Consider the following 22,202-nt stretch of genomic DNA (forward strand, 5'->3'; position numbering starts at 1 on the left):
ATCTCCACACACAACCACACACACAACCCCACACACAACCACACACACACACAACCACACACAACTACACCCACCCACACACAACCACACACACAACCACACACACAACCACACACAGCCACACACACAACCACACACACAACCACACACACACAACCCCACACATACAACCACACACACAACCACACACACACAACCACACACACACAACCATGCACACAACCACACACACACAACCACACCCACAACCACACACAACCACACACACACACACACACTACCACACACAACCACACACAACCAACCACACACAACCACACACATACCACACACAACCACACACACAACCACACACACAACCACACACAACCATGAAACCACACACAACCACACGCATCCACACACAACCACACATACAGCCAAACACACAACCACACACACACAACCACACACAACTCCACACACAACCACACACACAACCCCACACACAACCCCACACACAACCACACACACAACCACACACACAACCCCACACACAACCACACACAACTACACACACAAACACACACACAACCACACACACAACCACACATACAGCCACACCCACACACAACCACACACAACTCCACACACAACCACACACACAACCCCACACACAACCACACACACAACCACACACACACAACCACACACAACTACATACAACCACACACAACTACACACACCCACACACAACCACACACAACCACACACACAACCACAACCACATACACAACCACACACACAACCACACATACAACCACACACACACAACCACACACACACTCACAACCACACACACCCATACACACAACCACACACAACTACACACACACACGCCCATACACACAACCACACACACATGACCAGAAGCACACACACAACCACACAACCACACACACAACCACAACCACACACACAACCACACATACACAAACACACAACCACACACACAACCACACACACAACCACACAAACACACAACCACACACACACACAACCACACACACAACCACACCCACACACAACCACAAACACACACAACCACAAACACAACATACACAACCACAACCACACACACAACCACACACACACAATCACACGCACAACCACAACCACACACACAATCACATCCACACACACACTCAACCACACACACAAGTACACCCACAACCACACACACAACCACAACCACACACAACCACACATACAACCCTACACACAGACAACCACACAACCACACACACAACCACACACACAGCCATATACACAACCACACACACACAACCACACACAACCACACACACACACACAACCACACACACACACACACACACACACACACACAACTATACATGCAACCACACACACACAACCACACCCAATCACACACACACAACCACAACTGCACACACAACCATACACACACAACCAAACACACACACAGCCACAAACACAACACACACACACAACCACACACCCACAACCACACATACACAACCACACCCACACATACACAACCACACCCAATCACACACACACAACCACACACACACAACCAAACACACACACAACCACACGCAATCACATACACAGCACACACAACTACAACCAAACGCACAACCACACACCCACAACCACACACCCACAACCACACACACACAACCACAACCACACCCACAACCACACCCACACACAACCACACACACAACCACACTCATAACCACACACACACCCACACACCCACACCCACACACACACCCACACACACAACCACACACACAACCACACACACAACCACACACACACACACACACAACCACACACACAACCACACACACACAGAACCACAACCACACATACAACCACACACGCACACAACCACACACGCACACAACCACACCATCAGTGACCACTTTCACCAGACACAGACACCACCAGCTGTCAGTGCATGCTTTCACCGGGCACACACACACCACCAGCCGTCAGTGCACGCTTTCACCAGGCACACACACACCACCAGCCATCAGTGCACGCTTTCACCAGGCACACACACCACCAGCCGTCAGTGCACACTTCCACCAGGCACACACACCACCAGCCTGCAGTGCACGCCTCCACTAGGCACGCACACCATCAGCCTGCAGTGCACACTTCCACCAGGTACACACACCACCAGCCATCTGTGCACATTTTCTACAGGCACATACACCACCAGCCATCAGGGTACACATCAATTGTTAATGCATCCACAATTAACTATTGTAGCAATCGCAGTATGGCGCACTTTACTTTTAAACATATTCATCTAAAGTGTAGCATGCCACCATTGCTACAAAAATAAATACTTCAAAATATCAAAGGGGAGTGAAGAAGAAGCTGTGATCCACTCGGCTTCCAAAGTTTAATGCAAAAATCAAGTAGGGGGTCTCAACTAACGTGGCATCGTTGTAAAAAAAACCTCATATACGGACACAAGCATTGGGTGGTATATGTTGATTCTCCGCCTTTGTGTACCGTAACAGCATTTTCATTGGGTCTTTAAACAACCCTTGTTTTTCACAAAAAAAGCTACAACTAGGCTTTTAGTTTAATGGTCCTGACGAAAGCCTCTAGAGGTACCAAGAGGCCTATTGACCACGATCACCAGTGCAATAGACCTATAACCGAGTCTAAACACGCACGCCACTGTTTTTAGCTTCCTAATTCACATGTCTCAAGAATAAAATACATGAGTCTTGAATCTAGGGATTTTAAATTCACTATTTTAGTAAGAGCACGCCCGTTCTTTTTATCTCTGACCAGTACTACGGATCCAGTTGGTCTTCCTCCAGGTGGAGGTCAGCATAACGCACAAAGAAAAGACCCAATGATAATGCTGTTACGGTACACAAAGGCGGAGAATCAACAACGCCTGTGTCCGTATATGAGGGTTTTTTACAACGTTGGTCTGCCACGTTAGTTGAGACCCTGGTGACACAGGACAAGTGGTCCACTCTCCCCCCCTACTTGATTTTTACAAAAATAAATACAAATTGTTTTAGCCTACAATTTATAGACTTTTGTTGCAATTGGTGTTGCAATATTTAGCAATGCCAATAGCTCAAACTTAATAATGCGAGACCTATTGCGTTGCAAATGCTTGTTATTTGTCTTGCCCTCACCACGCATTCCACTGGCCAGATTCATTGTAATTTGTACAATCTCATGCAGCCTAGCATCCCAATAGAAGGGCCGAAGCAAAGCTGCACATTTAAAATTTCAGTAGCACTAGCTTAAAGGGGACAACTAGTAAATGATGTCAAAGTTCATCCCAAAACCGGAGATGATAACATCAAACAAGGGAAAATTCTATCATGCCTGTTGTTGGTGACTGTTAGCAGGCAGAAATGGCTAAATAAAATAAATAAGTTAACTTAACTGTAGGAGTAGTTTTGCAGCCTAAAGGTTTTTCTGATTTCACAAGCTGTGCATTATCCCGCCATCTAGTGATTAAGCCTGAAACTCTCTCCCTCTTTTTTACTTTTGGGCATTTTCAACCATTTGGTCTGCTTATGATGTCAGGCACACCCACAAGGTCCCTGTATGTGGCTGTCATATTCAGATTTACTTTTATTTTTTTGGGTAACCTCTCATGTTTCCTAATTTCCTGATTTGATTACGTCCCTTGATTACATCTGAGGTGGGGTCTGGGTAAAGTGTAGCCTAAATAGTGCCCAGTGGCACTTCTGGTTGTCCCACTGGGACTTGAGAATGCACAAGTGAGGAGTTCCTATCTATGGTGGGAACTGCCGGGTGGTGGCTCTTGTCAAGGGAGCACTTCGTAAATGGGCTGGTGTTCCCTTAGGAAATACAATCATCCCAAGAACAGCCAGTGACCCATGGGACAGGTTCCAGACCTTTCTGTTGTGATGACGTCAGTGTGATGGCGTCAGTGCTAAAGCACTGGACTCTTGCCAGGAACAGTGTAGTGGTTGCAGAGTTGTGTGATCCAGGGCAAGGGTGGGCCTTGACTTGCTCTGGCCATGTTGGCGTTTTGTGTCCTGGATGCATTCAACAGAGAACCAGAAGGGTTCTTAGTGCAGTCCGGGTTCCTTGTAAGGAGTGATGGCCACATGATTGAATTAGGTTTCTGATCTTATGCTTTTCAACGTTGAGCATCTGTATTTTGGTGTTGATGGAGTGTTTCTCTTCTGGATTAAAGGGTTCTTCGACTCTTTAACCTTCTCCAAAACCTGTTTCTTAGTGAAGTTCGTCTTTTAAGTTTTGCTTCCAGCTGTGTCCTTGTGTTTGAGTCATTGTGCTCTTTGTCTTTATGCTTCCTTTCAGCTGCTAGTTACTTCAGTGCTGGGAGTAGCGTTGCATACTTCGCATCCAAGGTTTATGCTGTTATCAACCAACCTCCAGAGAATACTGGTTTTCTCTGTGTTCTTCTGTTATGCCCCCTTTATTTCCATTGTTGATTTTTGATTCCATAGGTGAAAAACCTCTTTTGCTTTGATGCTTTTCTGACTTTGATCGACACCCTCTTGATGTCTTCTGAGTAGCGCTTTGTTCTGCTTCAAAACCAAATGGTGTAAAAAGGAATCAGAAGATGGTGATGCTTGAGGACCTTGTGGGCTATGCATCTGATATCATATGGGGATGGAGAAGACACCCAATGGTCAATGTCGGCCAAAAGAATAAAACAAAGATAAAATAGACAATTCCAGTTAGATGGCAGAAAAATGCACAGCACATGAACCCAGAAAAGATTCACACTGCAAGGCAGTGTTTTTCTCTGCACTGGATGGCACATTTAAGCCACATCTTTCTCACAACACAACCTGGGCATAGGAGCAGGAAATGGGCACAAGATTAGGGCTACATTACGTCCCTTGATTACATCTGAGTTTTTTGCTTTTATCTTTGGCGCCTTTTGACAAATCTTCAAAAAATTCAGGACACCATAGTAAGATATACTCCTCTGTCTCATTCTTGGCAGCAGCCCAGAATATGTAAAGTTAGTAAAACTAACACTTAATGCAGACATTTTAGAAGTTCATATTAAATATTAACACATTCAATGCAAATTGAGAATGGCAGTAAATATAGAATTAATGAATAGTTTCAAAGCCCTTAATGACACAATGGAAGGAGATTAGTGGAGATACAGTGTACCGAGTGGACAGAAACTCTTAAATGATTAAGTATTTAAGATTTCAGTGATTTGGAGTACACTATGATAGCAAGGGGATTGCACAATTAGAGGTATATTTTATTTTCCTAAAGACTTTCAGTGGGCAGGTGTGTATGCCTCATTGACGATGCTAATAATCCTGGACAGAAATGTACAATGTGAGCACAATGAAGCAAAATGCACATACAGAACTAGTGACATGATGGAGGTGAGGTAAGCTATTTACTGCTACTCTCTCACTAACTACCATAACTCTTCCTCCTGGCACTTTCGGAAGTAGAATGTCGTATGGAGTATTGTTGACCTTCATAAAACAACTACGGCGAATGTAAAAAATGAAGGTTCGTATTTTGAACCCTTGGCAGAGAAGATCTCCTGCTAGGAGGAATAGTCATCAATATGCAGGTATTTTGCTTCTGCTGTAATACAGAATAAATCATCTAGTGCCATTGTGCCAGAATTGAAGTAACATCCATAACTAGTCTACTCAGAGAAAAAAGGTGTCTTCCCAAGACCAGGTAATGATTGGTTCTTTTTGGTGTTTTATTCCCCACATGCCTGGATCTGTCTGCACCAGTGGTCCAGGTCATAGTTGCTGTCTTGTGAACGATGATGTTGCTGATTGAAGATAAAATTGGATCCAATAGGTGGCCGGCAGTGTGGAAGAGTTTAGTAAGGTGATGGGTAAGGCCAAGGCTTACAAGATTTTCTAGAAGGGCAGTTTTTTGCTTTTATCTTTGGCGCCTTTTGACAAATCTTCAAAAAAACTGCCCTCAAAATTGTTTTTTACCTCAGCCCCTAACTGTAAAGTTTTAAGGGAATCCCTCAAGCGGGTGGCTGAGAAACAGGTGGGATGGGGGGCCCAAAACACGTTTTCCCCATTCATTTTTCTATAGGAACTTTAGACACAGCTACAGCTCAAACCGATGAACGGATTTACACCACATTTGGTAGACAGCTAGATCTTGGTTCAGAAAGAGTGCTATTTGTGTAAAACTGTTCAGTAGTTTTTGAGCAACTAATGCTCACAAACGTTGTTTATTTCACGCCACAGACCCAACTGATCTCTTGGAGAGCTCTGATTAGCTCCCTACACATCAACAACTATGTGGTGGCAGCTATTTTTGGACTCAGAACTCAGACCCTATTCCCTGGAGCTGGCTCAAGTACTATGTCCTGGGAAACCCATCCCCTGGACAGAGTAGTTTCCCTGCCCACACTCGTGCAGGCAGGGAAACGTGTTTGCTCCCGCCTAGCAGGAGTATTTTTAAAACTCCCGCCAAGCAGAGCAAACATGCCTTCCCTGCCAGCAGCAGTACAGCCAGGGAAGGTATGTCTACTCCTTCTCGGCTGGAGATACGAAAATGTTCCCACCAGATGGGAGCAGACTTCTGTTTTCCTGCCCGCACCGATGCAGGAGGTGAAACAGATATTGCTCCCACCCAACATGAGCATGCATAAGCAGCTTCTCTATCCAGAGGAGAGCAATTCCAGTATGCGGAGAGCCTGCTTGGGCCATGAGGGCTCTGGGGCTCCTTCCTCAGCCCCCAACGTGGTGCTTGGTGGGTGCCTGAGTGGGTGCCTTGGCTGTACGAAGAATGGGCTGGGCCACCTCTGGGTGCTTTTGTGACACGCCTGTCTGGAGGCCAAGCCCTGTGGCCAACCCCCTGATGTACACCGCCAAAGACGGTGCGCAGCATGAGGTAGGTTACGTGTGGGGGGTTAGTCATGGTCAGGCCCTGTGGCCAACCCAAAGGTCTTCATGGTTCTAACGTTCCCATTCTTCATGGCTCAAGCTTAGTTCTGATTGCCATTCAAAATGGCCATTGATATTATGTATTGCTTTAATTTAAGCTTTACCACCTCTAAGATTCCCACAGCTAGAGATGCAGTCTGATCCTATCCGCTAACGTGCAGTCAGTCTCTTCAAAACGTTCTAGTATTTTCAGTCAAGGAATGGCTTTTTACCTTTAGCTGCTTGCCTGATAAAATCTTCCTGGGACTCTAGTACCATCAAGAATTACAGTAAAAATTGGCAAGCTTGGAGTCATTTGGTGAATGGAAAGGAATCACTATTTTGTTTTAGCATATGTCTCTTCAGTTATGAATTTCCTTGTCTCATTGGCATCTCAAGGCAAGGCAAGTCTGCCAGGACTATTAATTTCAATAGGTCAGCTATTCTGCTGGCCCAGAGATTTTTGAAGCAACTCTTAGTGAAACATCTTTTAGTCTGTATATTCCGAGGTTAGACGATATTCCACCTTGTATACCCCGTCATTCCTCAACATGGGATGTTAAACTAAATCTGTACTTCCAAGCATGTTCTGAGAATGACCTCACTAATCTGCTCAATTTCCTTTATCTGTTTTCCTTCAATGATAATGCTCCACGGATTTCTACTAGACATTCTCCTTCAGCTTTGTCCTTGTCTCTTACCAGACACATGAGGAATACCTCCACTGGTGTTACTTGTCCTTATATTCCTTCTCATGGAAAGCATTTTGTAGTGTCCTTAAACAATATGAGTGAAATACAACTGATATAAGAATGAAACAACAGTAAACAAACAAGAGGTTCAGGTAGTTAATCTTTCCTCCAAAACTTTGACCACTGGCATGATCTCCTTTACTAAGCAAAGGTCTTAATTTCAACCCCCATGAACCAGGTGACCCCTGTAGGGTCAAGGTCGACCTGTTCAAATTTATAAGGAGACTCAAAGTGAAAAAACACTTCTCAGGGATCCAGACCACTAACAACAGTGCTATGAGTATACAAAATGAAAACCCTTCTCACTTCCAAAGCATTAATGACATCAAAGCCACACACTTACTTTTATCCTTGACTGACTTTGATGATCCCCCAAACACAGTGGAAAATCTCCTAGATGAACTAGGCTCAGATACCGATCAGACAGTTGCCAGTCGCCTCAAAAACAAGTCGAAATGGACTCCTACCTTACCAGGTGGCAATCCTGTAGACACGTTTTACAATCTAGTTTTAGAGGACATAGACAGACATGAGAACAAACTGATCACCAACAAACGCAGATCTTGGGACAACTTATCGGGAATGAACGTCTAGCATTAAACACACTCAGCCAGGACCAAGATATCATCATAAGGGAGGCAGACAGGGGGGGAAGGTTGTCATTATGGACAGATTGGATTACCATAATGAAATCCTTACACAACTCAATGACACCACATGGTACGAACCTCTCAGCTACAATCCCATAGGTCCTATCACCCTCCTCATCAACAAACATCTCACTGAATGGCACACTCTTGGCCTTATTGACTAAGGTGAAGAACATTACATGAGAGTATTTAGACCCACTTTCCCATGGCTAGACACCCTCCCTAAAATGAATAAACAAGCACCTTTCCCTCCCGGCAGACCCATCGTGTCAGGCATGGGAGGACCAACAGAGAGACTCTCTCATTATGTTGACCTGTTCCTAAACCCTTTAATCAAGAACCTTCCATCCTATATACAAGACACAAAACACATCTTGAGTGTCTTGCCAGACGTTCAGTGGCAACCAGGCTTGATCATGGCCACCCTAGACGTGGTCTCACTTTACACCTCCATCAAACCTGACCTAGACCTACAGGCAGTGACCAAATTTCTACACAACAGACCTGCCACCTTATGGCAACACACTAATATGCTGACGTCCATGATGGATATTATCCTCAATAACAACTTTTTCATCTAAGAGAAACAATGGTCCAAGCAGACCAAGGGAGTAGCTATGGGCTCAAAATTCTCCCTTTCCTTTGCCAAGCTATACATGGGCTCACTGGAATCAGAATGGATTTGGGGTAAGAGGGGTGCACCCTGGACAAACAATATCATTTACTGGGGGCGGTACATCGATGACTGCCTCCTCCTCTGGTCAGGGACCCAGGAGAAACTACAAGACTTTTGTGACCACTTAAATTCCAACAACATGGACATGAGTTTTGTAGGAGAGTAGGGTCTGCAATCCTATGATCACCCAGATTTTTGCTTTTTGCTTCACTGGTTTACGACTTTCCCTGGCTGTGGGCCTGCTAATCAGACCCACAGCCTAGCTGTTCTCTCTACTCCAAATTGTACCCAGGTACTGAATTGGCACTGGGCCCTCTCTTGTGTCCCTGTAACCAGGGCAGAGGTGTACCCAGAAGTCTCCCAGGGGCTGCAGAATGTATTATGCCACCCCTGAGTTGACTAACTAAATCAGACACAACTGGCTGCTTGACAGCTGGGGCAAGGTGGTGTAATCACCCTTTGCTTTAGATATAGTATTCCTATATCTAAACCTCAAATGGACACATATATTCCTATCAGTCACTCCTATGGCAGGCCTTAACAATCCTGAAGGCAGAGTGCGTGGAATAATGTGAAATGGTGCTCTGGCATGAGCTGAGCCCGTTTGCAGCTTGCGGAACCAAGTCCTAATAGCTGTTCCATGATAACGCTATACCATATACTCTTAAGTGCATTATGTACCTCGCGGTCATATGCTAACTTTGGTATAACATTATCAAAACATGTCGAGTAAGGTGTCATACGAATTGGAATACTAACCCCTCGCCAATTCTGGCGACGGGGTTAGCATTCCACCCTTCTAGAGGGACACGACATGTTGGTAACCTGTAACCCCGGTTAAAGTCAGACATAGCCTCAGCTCCACAAGATGGATGCTGCCACCGAGACACAAGTCTGCCCTCCTGCTGCTGGGAGTCCTCCCAGCCCAGGAGGCAAGGACAAAGGGTTTCCTGCCAGGGGCGGTGCCAGCACCGTCCCAGATGGATTTTGTGTATCCTAGGTAGGCAGGGCTTTAGAGGAAGGTGGCTGCAAGTGGCACCCCGGTGCTCACTATGCATAGGCTGGCTTGAACCAGTTCCAGGGGCACTCCAGCCCCTGATCTGGGGAAAGCCCGCCAAAGGAGAGGGGTGTAACCACCCCCCTCCTAGTCCCACCCATAGGGCAGGACTTAGTCGCGTGCCAGCCCCTTTTTGCAGGATAAAGGTAGGAACTGGCCCCCTTCCAAATTAGATCAATCTTTGAATCCTGAACCGACTTTCTACGAGAGGAACTCAAGACTCTTCCTAAGATTTCTCCCTTGTGACTAAGGAGTAGTCACCCTGCAGCAGCAGGCACCAACCAAGCATCGCGGTCTGCTGTAAGTCTCTCCTCCGGATCAAGACTGCCCAGCACGACGAGAACCGGCTTCCCTGGCACCTCTGACCTCAACCTGCATCATCAGCCCAGCTGTGATCCGTGGGTGTGACGAGACCTCGAGGGACCGGCCATCTTTGAAGACTGCACGACGCTTGTCCAGCACGACCACCGAGTGACCCTCGACTGAGTGCTTTGGGGTAAGAGAAGCCCCGACCCTGAGCAGCTCCAGCACCGAAGTTCAGCCCCCCTGCATCCACGAGATCTGCGTGGGGCCCTTCTGCTCTTTGCTGCTCACCGCGTTGTCCAGGTCACTTGCCCGTTGGCTAGTGGCCCTCTCACGACGCTTCACGACGACAAACACCGCTGGTCTGGTTGCTCCAGACTAGCCCTTGCTCCCCTCCAAAAGAGGAGCACCCTGGACCCTCCTGGTCCACTCCAGACTCCATTTTAAGTCCACCGCGTGGGCTTGCATTTGCCAAGACTTGTTGCCCCAATCCTGGGTCCAGCGACGTCGACAGCAGAGACCTTCGTGGGACAGCTCGCACCTCCATCCTGGTCGCCGACAACGCCTCCTGGTCCGAGAGACTGCAGAGCCCAGCAGCGCCCACTCACCTGGTCGAGGTGACTTCGTCCGGTGCCATCCTGGTGCCCACCTAAACCACTGGCTAGTGATTCAGAACTTGGTCCCCTCTGCTTACAGGTCTTCTTCTTCCCTGATCCAGGCTTGGATCACCACGAACTTCTTCACTGGCCGCCTGCCAGCAACTTCTTTCTTCAGGCTCCTGGTTCTTCAACAAGGGTTTCCGACGCAACTTGAACCCTATGCAGCCGCAGCCCCTGGGCTAGGTAAACTGAGTACTCCGGTGCTCCAGCATAGTCCAACACCCTAAGTGTTCGGATCCACTCTTGTTTTCGACCCACCTAGTCGGGTTCGCCCGAGAACAGTAACTTTGTGATTGCTAGTATCCATAGACTTGTTCCCGCATTACGCGTGAGAGTTGCCACTCTGCACACGGCGTCCCTAGGCCTCCTGCTTCTAATCCAAGGGTTCAGCATTGTAGGCCTAGCGTTTCTACAGTCTAGAAAAGTAGTACTTACCTGCTAGTAATTTCGCATTCCACTTCTTGTGTATATGGTTTTTCGTGCCCCTCGGGCATTTGTGTAAATTGTGCGACTTTAAGTATTTTCGTAAGAGTTTTGTTGTGTGTAGCTCCCTGTCTCATAAAGAGCTAGGGTAGTCTTGTTATAAATAAATATCTGTTTATTTTCATAACAACTTGTGTTGTGTCCTTTCACTTGGTGTTCAAGGGGTATATGTGATGGTGAAACAGCTGGCTTAACACGCCCTCTAGAGTTTAGCCTAAAGACTGCACGTGTCCATGCTACTAGGATAGATGGTCTATCAGGTTGACTTACAACCAAACATCAATAAGGGTTGTTTGGACTGATACAAGGTGTTCACTAGAATAGTGAACAATTATATATCAGGCCAACTTCTCACATTGGTGAGCAGCGGTTGGGATTTGAGCTTGCTGTTGTTTTACCACACATATCCTAAGAATATCATTTGAAAGATCACATAAGTACTAAGGTACATATAACTTAGCTTAGAATACTCTGAGTTCTACTGAACCAGCTGTTGTAGCTCCTAGGGCCTCGCACACCCTAAACTACAACTCTAGCAAGGGATCAGTAGGTAAACATATAGTGTAGGTAAGTGCACCACTTACACCTCACTAGAAAAGCATGTCTACCCATGGAGAGTCTACTGAGACTCCCCTTGTGGTTATTGACCCTCCACAGGTCAAATCCAGATATGCAGCTCTCAGTTTCCAGGAGATGAGACAAGTGTGTACCTCCAGGAAACTGAAACAGGGGTCTAACCCCACCATTCCCTTTCTGATAGGTCTCTTAGAGACATATGATGCTAGGAAAGCATCTCAGGGAGATGGGAATATGCCAGCCTTAGAGGGACACCTTGGTGATCCAGACCTCCTTGGCACTGAAAATGCAGTTGAGGAGGAGGAAGAAGAGGAACTCTCTGGGGATGAGGCAGACAAGAGGTCTGAGTTAGTCAGCAGACTTACTAGGGCCAACTTAGACCTACTTAGGGAAGGATCTGGGGGACCCCCAGTACTGACCCTAATGAGGCCTAACCTTGGAGTTAGAAGAGATAGATCTCATTCTAGGGACTCCAATAGATCTCTGCACTCTAATGCCTCTTCTCATAGGAGAAGGAACTCTCCCCAGAGGAGATTGACTTCCCCTCAGAGAATAGAGCATGAAGCAAGGATGAGACAGGCTAATCTGAGGATTGAAAGGGAAGAACTTGCCCTGGCCAAAGAGAAGCTTGCCTTTGCTAGGGAGCAGCAGATGAGTGGGGTAGTCCCCACTGGTGGCAGCAATCTCCCAAGAGATAAAGAGAAGGGTTTAGATACTAAACACCTGACAAAGATAGTGCCCCCCTTTAAACAAGGGGATGACATCCAGAAATGGATGGCTGCTTTGGAGAGGGCCTGCACTGTGCAGTGCATTCCCCAGAGTCAGTGGGCAGCTATACTGTGGCTCTCCTTTGATGGCAAAGGTAGAGATAAACTCCTCACTACAAGAGTGGAGGATGCTAACAATTACCAGGTCCTGAAAAATACACTGGTTGATGGGTTTGGTTTAACCACTGAGCAGTACAGGTTGCTGTTCAGAGACACCCAGAAAACTCAGTCTCAGGACTGGTCTGACTTTGTGGATTGTGCCACTAAGGCTTTGGAGGGCTGGTTGCTGGGTAGCAAGGTTACTGATTACACAGGATTGTATAATCTTATGATGAGAGAACAGATTTTAAATAACTGTCAGAACCAGTTGTTGCACCAGCACCTTGTTGATTCAGATCTGACCTCTCCCCAAGAATTGGGAAAGAAGGCAGACAAATGGGTCAGAACAAGGATCAAGCAGAACCAGAACCAGAACCAGGGTGGTCAGAAGAAGGCAGACCAGAAGGGTAATACCAAGAGTGAACAAAATGACCAGAAGTCTTCAACAGGTCCCCAACAAACCAAAGAGGGTGGGGGTCAGGCTTCACAGCAGAAAAAGAAGACTCAAGAAGGCCAGTCAAAAAGGTGGTGCCAGTACTGTAAAAGTAAGTCTCACTGGTTTAGTGAGTGCACCAAAAGAGGAGGGCAAACTCCTACCACTACAGCCCCTAAGGCAACTGCACCCCCTAGTACAGTCAGTAGTGGTAGTGCACCTCCCAAGGGACTAGTTGGGTTAACCTTGGTAACTGAGGAGTCTGACAACTTAGTTGGCACACTCACTCAGGCTGTCCTTGTCTGTACAGGGGATATGGATATGTCCCCTGATGTCAGTCCCAATACTTTGGGCAAATACAGGCAGACACCTTTGATAAATGGCAAAATGGCTCAGGCCTATAGGGACACTTGTGCCAGTGTCACCATGGTGACACCTAACTTTGTGGACCCTGGACAGATCATGCCAGGTACAGATTTCCTGGTGACCAATGCCAGCAACGTCACTACCAGTCATAGTATGGCGATTGTTGCTTTCTCCTGGGGAGGGGTAAGTGGCCAAAAGAAAGTTGTGGTTAGTTCAGACCTCCCAGTGGATTGTTTGTTGGGCAATGATTTGGAGTCATCGCTATGGTCAGAAGTGGAGCAGAGGACTCACATGGAAATGTTAGGCTTGCCAGCACATGTGCTTGCTGTGACTAGGTCACAGGTCAGAAGATGCCCCACTGAACAGGTGCTGGATCCTGGATCAATGGACCAGACACCTTCCAAGAAGAAGAGCAGTAGGGTTAAGGCATTGCCTTCCCCCTTGCCCCAGGTTGAGGATCAAGTCTCTGAGGAGGCTGATCTGAGAGAGCTGAGGGAAACTGAGCCTAAAGAGCTTGAACTTGATCAAGTTGAGTTTCTGGGCTCAGGGGGACCCTCCAGAGAAGACCTGGGGAAGGCACAGTTAGACTGCCCTTCCCTTGAACCCCTCAGACAGCAGGCTGCTGCTGAGGCTGCAGGGAATGCCACAGGTGCCCACAGGGTATACTGGGAAGATGGACTCCTGTACTCTGAGTCAAGAGACCCCAAGCCTGGTGCAACCAGGAGTCTGGTCATCCCCTTGTCTCAGAGGGGTTTCCTTCTCACCTTGGCCCATGAGATTCCCCTTGCAGGTCACTTAGGCCAGACAAAGACTTGGGACAGGCTTGTCTCACACTTTCACTGGCCTCACATGAATGAGAATACCAAGGAGTTTTGTCGCTCCTGTGTCACTTGCCAAGCCAGTGGTAAGTCAGGTGGCACAACAAAGGCCCCCCTCATACCACTACCTGTGGTGGTGGTTCCCTTTGAAAGAGTGGGGATTGACATTGTTGGTCCAATGGAACCCCAGACAGCATCAGGGCACAACTTTATACTGGTGGTGGTGGACGATGCCACCAGGTATCCTGAAGCTATTCCACTTAGGACCACTACAGCACCTGTAGTGGCAAGGGCCCTAGTTGGAGTGTTCTCCAGAGTGGGCTTCCCTAAGGAGGTTGTTTCTGACAGAGGTGCAAACTTCATGTCAGGATATCTGACTGCAATGTGGAAGGAATGTGGTGTCAACTACAAGTTCACCACACCCTATCATCCACAGTGCAATGGGCTTGTTGAAAGATTCAACAGGACCCTCAAAGGGATGATTCATGGACTACCTGAAAAGCTCAGGCGTAGATGGGATATCCTGATACCCTGCCTCTTGTTTGCTTACAGAGAGGTCCCACAGAAGGGGGTTGGCTACAGCCCTTTTGAACTTCTGTATGGGCATCCTGTAAGAGGACCCCTGTGTTTGGTGAAGGAAGGATGGGAGAGACCTCTCAAAAAGCCTGCAACCAACATAGTGGACTATGTACTTGGTCTCCGCTCCAGGATGGCTGAATACATGGAGAAGGCAACTAAAAACCTTGAGGCCAGCCAAGAACTCCAAAAAGCTTGGCATGACCAGAAGGCTGTCCTGACTGTGTACCAGCCTGGACAGAAGGTGTGGGTGCTGGAGCCAGTGGCCCCAGCAGCACTCAAAGACAAATGGCCTGGGCCCCACACCATCATTGAGCAAAAGGGAGAGGTCACCTACCTGGTGGACCTTGGAACTCCCAGGAGCCCCCTCAGGGTGCTCCATGTGAACAGGCTCAAGGCATATGTCGACAGGAAGGACATGAGCTTGCTCATGGCCACAGATGAGGGACAGGAGGAAGAGAGTGACCCTCTCCCAGACCTGCTCACTCAGAATCCTGATGATGGATCAGTAGATGGTGTTGTCTTTTGTGGCAGCCTCTCTGAACATCAGCAACAGGATTGTAGACAAGTTCTGCAATCCTTTAGACATATGTTCTCTCTGAGCCCCAGTCAAACTGATTGGTGTACCCATGAAGTTGACACTGGAGACAGTCTGCCTGTCAAGAGTAAAATCTACAGACAGCCTGATCATGTCAGAGACTGCATCAAGACAGAAGTGCAGAAAATGTTGGAGCTGGGAGTCATTGAGCCCTCAGATAGCCCTTGGGCTAGCCCAGTAGTTCTAGTGCCAAAGCCTCACACCCAGGGTGGTAAGAAAGAGATGAGGTTTTGCGTAGACTACAGAGGACTCAATGCAGTCACTAAGACTGATGCCCACCCAATACCAAGAGCAGATGAACTTATAGATAGATTGGCTTCTGCCAACTACTTAAGTACATTTGACCTGACAGCTGGGTATTGGCAAATCAGGTTAGCTGAGGAGGCCAAGCCCAAGACAGCATTTTCTACCCCTGGTGGGCATTATCAATTTGTGGTAATGCCCTTTGGTTTGAAAAATGCACCTGCCACCTTCCAAAGGCTGGTGAATCAAGTTCTCACTGGGTTGGATGACTTCTGTGCAGCATATCTTGATGATATAGCTGTCTTTAGTTCCACCTGGGAGGATCACCTGGTCCACCTGAGGAAAGTGTTAGAGGCACTGCAAAAGGCAGGTCTCACTATCAAGGCCACTAAGTGCCAGATAGGGCAGACACAGGTTGTATACCTGGGCCACCTTGTAGGTGGAGGCCAGGTTCAACCCTTGGAGAGAAAGATACAGGCCATCAAGGACTGGGCTCCTCCAACCACCCAGAATCAGGTTCGAGCTTTCTTGGGCCTGACTGGGTACTATAGGAAATTTGTCAAGAATTATGGGTCCATTGTGACTCCACTTAATGACCTGACAAGTAAAAAGATGCCAAAGAAAGTTCAGTGGACAGCAAGCTGTCAGAAAGCATTCAATGACCTAAAGCAGGCCATGTGCACAGCACCTATCCTAAAGAGTCCAGATTACTCCAAGACCTTCATTGTCCAAACAGATGCTTCTGAGTTGGGTGTGGGAGCTGTTCTATCTCAGCTGAATTTTGATGGTAACGACCAGCCCGTTGCTTTTATTAGCAGAAGGCTGACCCCCAGAGAGAAAAATTGGTCAGCTATTGAGAGGGAGGCCTTTGCTGTGGTGTGGGCCCTGAAAAAGTTGAGGTCATATTTGTTTGGCACTCACTTTAAGATTCAGACCGACCACAAGCCCCTCTTATGGCTAAATCAGATGAAGGGTGAAAACCCCAAACTACTTAGGTGGTCCATTTCCCTACAGGGGATGGATTTTACAGTGGAGCATAGACCTGGTACTGATCATGGCAATGCTGATGGGCTCTCCAGGTATTTCCACTTAGAGCAAGAAGACTCACCTGGTCAAGGTTAGCTTATTGTCCCAAAGTTTGGGGGGGGGATCATGTAGGAGAGTAGGGTCTGCAATCCTATGATCACCCAGATTTTTGCTTTTTGCTTCACTGGTTTACGACTTTCCCTGGCTGTGGGCCTGCTAATCAGACCCACAGCCTAGCTGTTCTCTCTACTCCAAATTGTACCCAGGTACTGAATTGGCACTGGGCCCTCTCTTGTGTCCCTGTAACCAGGGCAGAGGTGTACCCAGAAGTCTCCCAGGGGCTGCAGCATGTATTATGCCACCCCTGAGTTGACTAACTAAATCAGACACAACTGGCTGCTTGACAGCTGGGGCAAGGTGGTGTAATCACCCTTTGCTTTAGATATAGTATTCCTATATCTAAACCTCAAATGGACACATATATTCCTATCAGTCACTCCTATGGCAGGCCTTAACAATCCTGAAGGCAGAGTGCGTGGAATAATGTGAAATGGTGCTCTGGCATGAGCTGAGCCCGTTTGCAGCTTGCGGAACCAAGTCCTAATAGCTGTTCCATGATAACGCTATACCATATACTCTTAAGTGCATTATGTACCTCGCGGTCATATGCTAACTTTGGTATAACATTATCAAAACATGTCGAGTAAGGTGTCATACGAATTGGAATACTAACCCCTCGCCAATTCTGGCGACAGGGTTAGCATTCCACCCTTCTAGAGGGACACGACATGTTGGTAACCTGTAACCCCGGTTAAAGTCAGACATAGCCTCAGCTCCACAAGATGGATGCTGCCACCGAGACACAAGTCTGCCCTCCTGCTGCTGGGAGTCCTCCCAGCCCAGGAGGCAAGGACAAAGGGTTTCCTGCCAGGGGCGGTGCCAGCACCGTCCCAGACAGGATTTTGTGTATCCTAGGTAGGCAGGGCTTTAGAGGAAGGTGACTGCAAGTGGCACCCCGGTGCTCACTATGCATAGGCCGGCTTGAACCAGTTCCAGGGGCACTCCAGCCCCTGATCTGGGGAAAGCCCGCCAAAGGAGAGGGGTGTAACCACCCCCCTCCTAGTCCCACCCATAGGGCAGGACTTAGTCGCGTGCCAGCCCCTTTTTGCAGGATAAAGGTAGGAACTGGCCCCCTTCCAAATTAGATCAATCTTTGAATCCTGAACCGACTTTCTACGAGAGGAACTCAAGACTCTTCCTAAGATTTCTCCCTTGTGACTAAGGAGTAGTCACCCTGCAGCAGCAGGCACCAACCAAGCATCGCGGTCTGCTGTAAGTCTCTCCTCCGGATCAAGACTGCCCAGCACGACGAGAACCGGCTTCCCTGGCACCTCTGACCTCAACCTGCATCATCAGCCCAGCTGTGATCCGTGGGTGTGACGAGACCTCGAGGGACCGGCCATCTTTGAAGACTGCACGACGCTTGTCCAGCACGACCACCGAGTGACCCTTGACTGAGTGCTTTGGGGTAAGAGAAGCCCCGACCCTGAGCAGCTCCAGCACCGAAGTTCAGCCCCCCTGCATCCACGAGATCTGCGTGGGGCCCTTCTGCTCTTTGCTGCTCACCGCGTTGTCCAGGTCACTTGCCCGTTGGCTAGTGGCCCTCTCACGACGCTTCACGACGACAAACACCGCTGGTCTGGTTGCTCCAGACTAGCCCTTGCTCCCCTCCAAAAGAGGAGCACCCTGGACCCTCCTGGTCCACTCCAGACTCCATTTTAAGTCCACCGCGTGGGCTTGCATTTGCCAAGACCTGTTGTCCCAATCCTGGGTCCAGCGACGTCGACAGCAGAGACCTTCGTGGGACAGCTCGCACCTCCATCCTGGTCACCGACAACGCCTCCTGGTCCGAGAGACTGCAGAGCCCAGCAGCGCCCACTCACCTGGTCGAGGTGACTTCATCCGGTGCCATCCTGGTGCCCACCTAAACCACTGGCTAGTGATTCAGAACGTGGTCCCCTCTGCTTACAGGTCTTCTTCTTCCCTGATCCAGGCTTGGATCACCACAAACTTCTTCACTGGCCGCCTGCCAGCAACTTCTTTCTTCAGGCTCCTGGTTCTTCAACAAGGGTTTCCGACGCAACTTGAACCCTATGCAGCCGCAGCCCCTGGGCTAGGTAAACTGAGTACTCCGGTGCTCCAGCATAGTCCAACACCCTAAGTGTTCGGATCCACTCTTGTTTTCGACCCACCTAGTCGGGTTCGCCCGAGAACAGTAACTTTGTGATTGCTAGTATCCATAGACTTGTTCCCGCATTACGCGTGAGAGTTGCCACTCTGCACACGGCGTCCCTAGGCCTCCTGCTTCTAATCCAAGGGTTCAGCATTGTAGGCCTAGCGTTTCTACAGTCTAGAAAAGTAGTACTTACCTGCTAGTAATTTCGCATTCCACTTCTTGTGTATATGGTTTTTCGTGCCCCTCGGGCATTTGTGTAAATTGTGCGACTTTAAGTATTTTCGTAAGAGTTTTGTTGTGTGCTTAGCTCCCTGTCTCATAAAGAGCCAGGGCAGTCTTGTTATAAATAAATATCTGTTTATTTTCATAACAACTTGTGTGGTGTCCTTTCACTTGGTGTTCAAGGGGTATATGTGATGGTGAAACAGCTGGCTTAACACGCCCTCTAGAGTTTAGCCTAAAGACTGCACGTGTCCATGCTACTAGGATAGCTGGTCTATCAGGTTGACTTACAACCAAACATCAATAAGGGTTGTTTGGACTGATACAAGGTGTTCACTAGAATAGTGAACATTATATATCAGGCCAACTTCTCACATTGGTGAGCAGTGGTTGGGATTTGAGCTTGCTGTTGTTTTACCACACATATCCTAAGAATATCATTTGAAAGATCACATAAGTACTAAGGTACATATAACTTAGCTTAGAATACTCTGAGTTCTACTGAACCAGCTGTTGTAGCTCCTAGGGCCTAGCACACCCTAAACTACAACTCTAGCAAGGGATCAGTAGGTAAACATATAGTGTAGGTAAGTGCACCACTTACACCTCACTAGAAAAGCATGTCTACCCATGGAGAGTCTACTGAGACTCCCCTTGTGGTTATTGACCCTCCACAGGTCAAATCCAGATATGCAGCTCTCAGTTTCCAGGAGATGAGACAAGTGTGTACCTCCAGGAAACTGAAACAGGGGTCTAACCCCACCATTCCCTTTCTGATAGGTCTCTTAGAGACATATGATGCTAGGAAAGCATCTCAGGGAGATGGGAATATGCCAGCCTTAGAGGGACACCTTGGTGATCCAGACCTCCTTGGCACTGAAAATGCAGTTGAGGAGGAGGAAGAAGAGGAACTCTCTGGGGATGAGGCAGACAAGAGGTCTGAGTTAGTCAGCAGACTTACTAGGGCCAACTTAGACCTACTTAGGGAAGGATCTGGGGGACCCCCAGTACTGACCCTAATGAGGCCTAACCTTGGAGTTAGAAGAGATAGATCTCATTCTAGGGACTCCAATAGATCTCTGCACTCTAATGCCTCTTCTCAGAGGAGAATGAACTCTCCCCAGAGGAGATTGACTTCCCCTCAGAGAATAGAGCATGAAGCAAGGATGAGACAGGCTAATCTGAGGATTGAAAGGGAAGAACTTGCCCTGGCCAAAGAGAAGCTTGCCTTTGCTAGGGAGCAGCAGATGAGTGGGGTAGTCCCCACTGGTGGCAGCTATCTCCCAAGAGATAAAGAGAAGGGTTTAGATACTAAACACCTGACAAAGATAGTGCCCCCCTTTAAACAAGGGGATGACATCCAGAAATGGATGGCTGCTTTGGAGAGGGCCTGCACTGTGCAGTGCATTCCCCAGAGTCAGTGGGCAGCTATACTGTGGCTCTCCTTTGATGGCAAAGGTAGAGATAAGCTCCTCACTACAAGAGTGGAGGATGCTAACAATTACCAGGTCCTGAAAAATACACTGGTTGATGGGTTTGGTTTAACCACTGAGCAGTACAGGTTGCTGTTCAGAGACACCCAGAAAACTCAGTCTCAGGACTGGTCTGACTTTGTGGATTGTGCCACTAAGGCTTTGGAGGGCTGGTTGTTGGGTAGCAAGGTTACTGATTACACAGGATTGTATAATCTTATGATGAGAGAACAGATTTTAAATAACTGTCAGAACCAGTTGTTGCACCAGCACCTTGTTGATTCAGATCTGACCTCTCCCCAAGAATTGGGAAAGAAGGCAGACAAATGGGTCAGAACAAGGATCAAGCAGAACCAGAACCAGAACCAGAACCAGGGTGGTCAGAAGAAGGCAGACCAGAAGGGTAATACCAAGAGTGAACAAAATGACCAGAAGTCTTCAACAGGTCCCCAACAAACCAAAGAGGGTGGGGGTCAGGCTTCACAGCAGAAAAAGAAGACTCAAGAAGGCCAGTCAAAAAGGTGGTGCCAGTACTGTAAAAGTAAGTCTCACTGGTTTAGTGAGTGCACCAAAAGAGGAGGGCAAACTCCTACCACTACAGCCCCTAAGGCAACTGCACCCCCTAGTACAGTCAGTAGTGGTAGTGCACCTCCCAAGGGACTAGTTGGGTTAACCTTGGGAACTGAGGAGTCTGACAACTTAGTTGGCACACTCACTCAGGCTGTCCTTGTCTGTACAGGGGATATGGATATGTCCTCTGATGTCAGTCCCAATACTTTGGGCAAATACAGGCAGACACCTTTGATAAATGGCAAAATGGCTCAGGCCTATAGGGACACTTGTGCCAGTGTCACCATGGTGACACCTAACTTTGTGGACCCTGGACAGATCATGCCAGGTACAGATTTCCTGGTGACCAATGCCAGCAACGTCACTATCAGTCATAGTATGGCGATTGTTGCTTTCTCCTGGGGAGGGGTAAGTGGCCAAAAGAAAGTTGTGGTTAGTTCAGACCTCCCAGTGGATTGTTTGTTGGGCAATGATTTGGAGTCATCACTATGGTCAGAAGTGGAGCAGAGGACTCACATGGAAATGTTAGGCTTGCCAGCACATGTGCTTGCTGTGACTAGGTCACAGGCCAGAAGATGCCCCACTGAACAGGTGCTGGATCCTGGAACAATGGACCAGACACCTTCCAAGAAGAAGAGCAGTAGGGTTAAGGCATTGCCTTCCCCCT

This window comes from Lissotriton helveticus, chromosome 10 (assembly GCF_964261635.1).
Source record: "Lissotriton helveticus chromosome 10, aLisHel1.1, whole genome shotgun sequence".
Taxonomy (NCBI): Eukaryota; Metazoa; Chordata; class Amphibia; order Caudata; family Salamandridae; genus Lissotriton; species Lissotriton helveticus.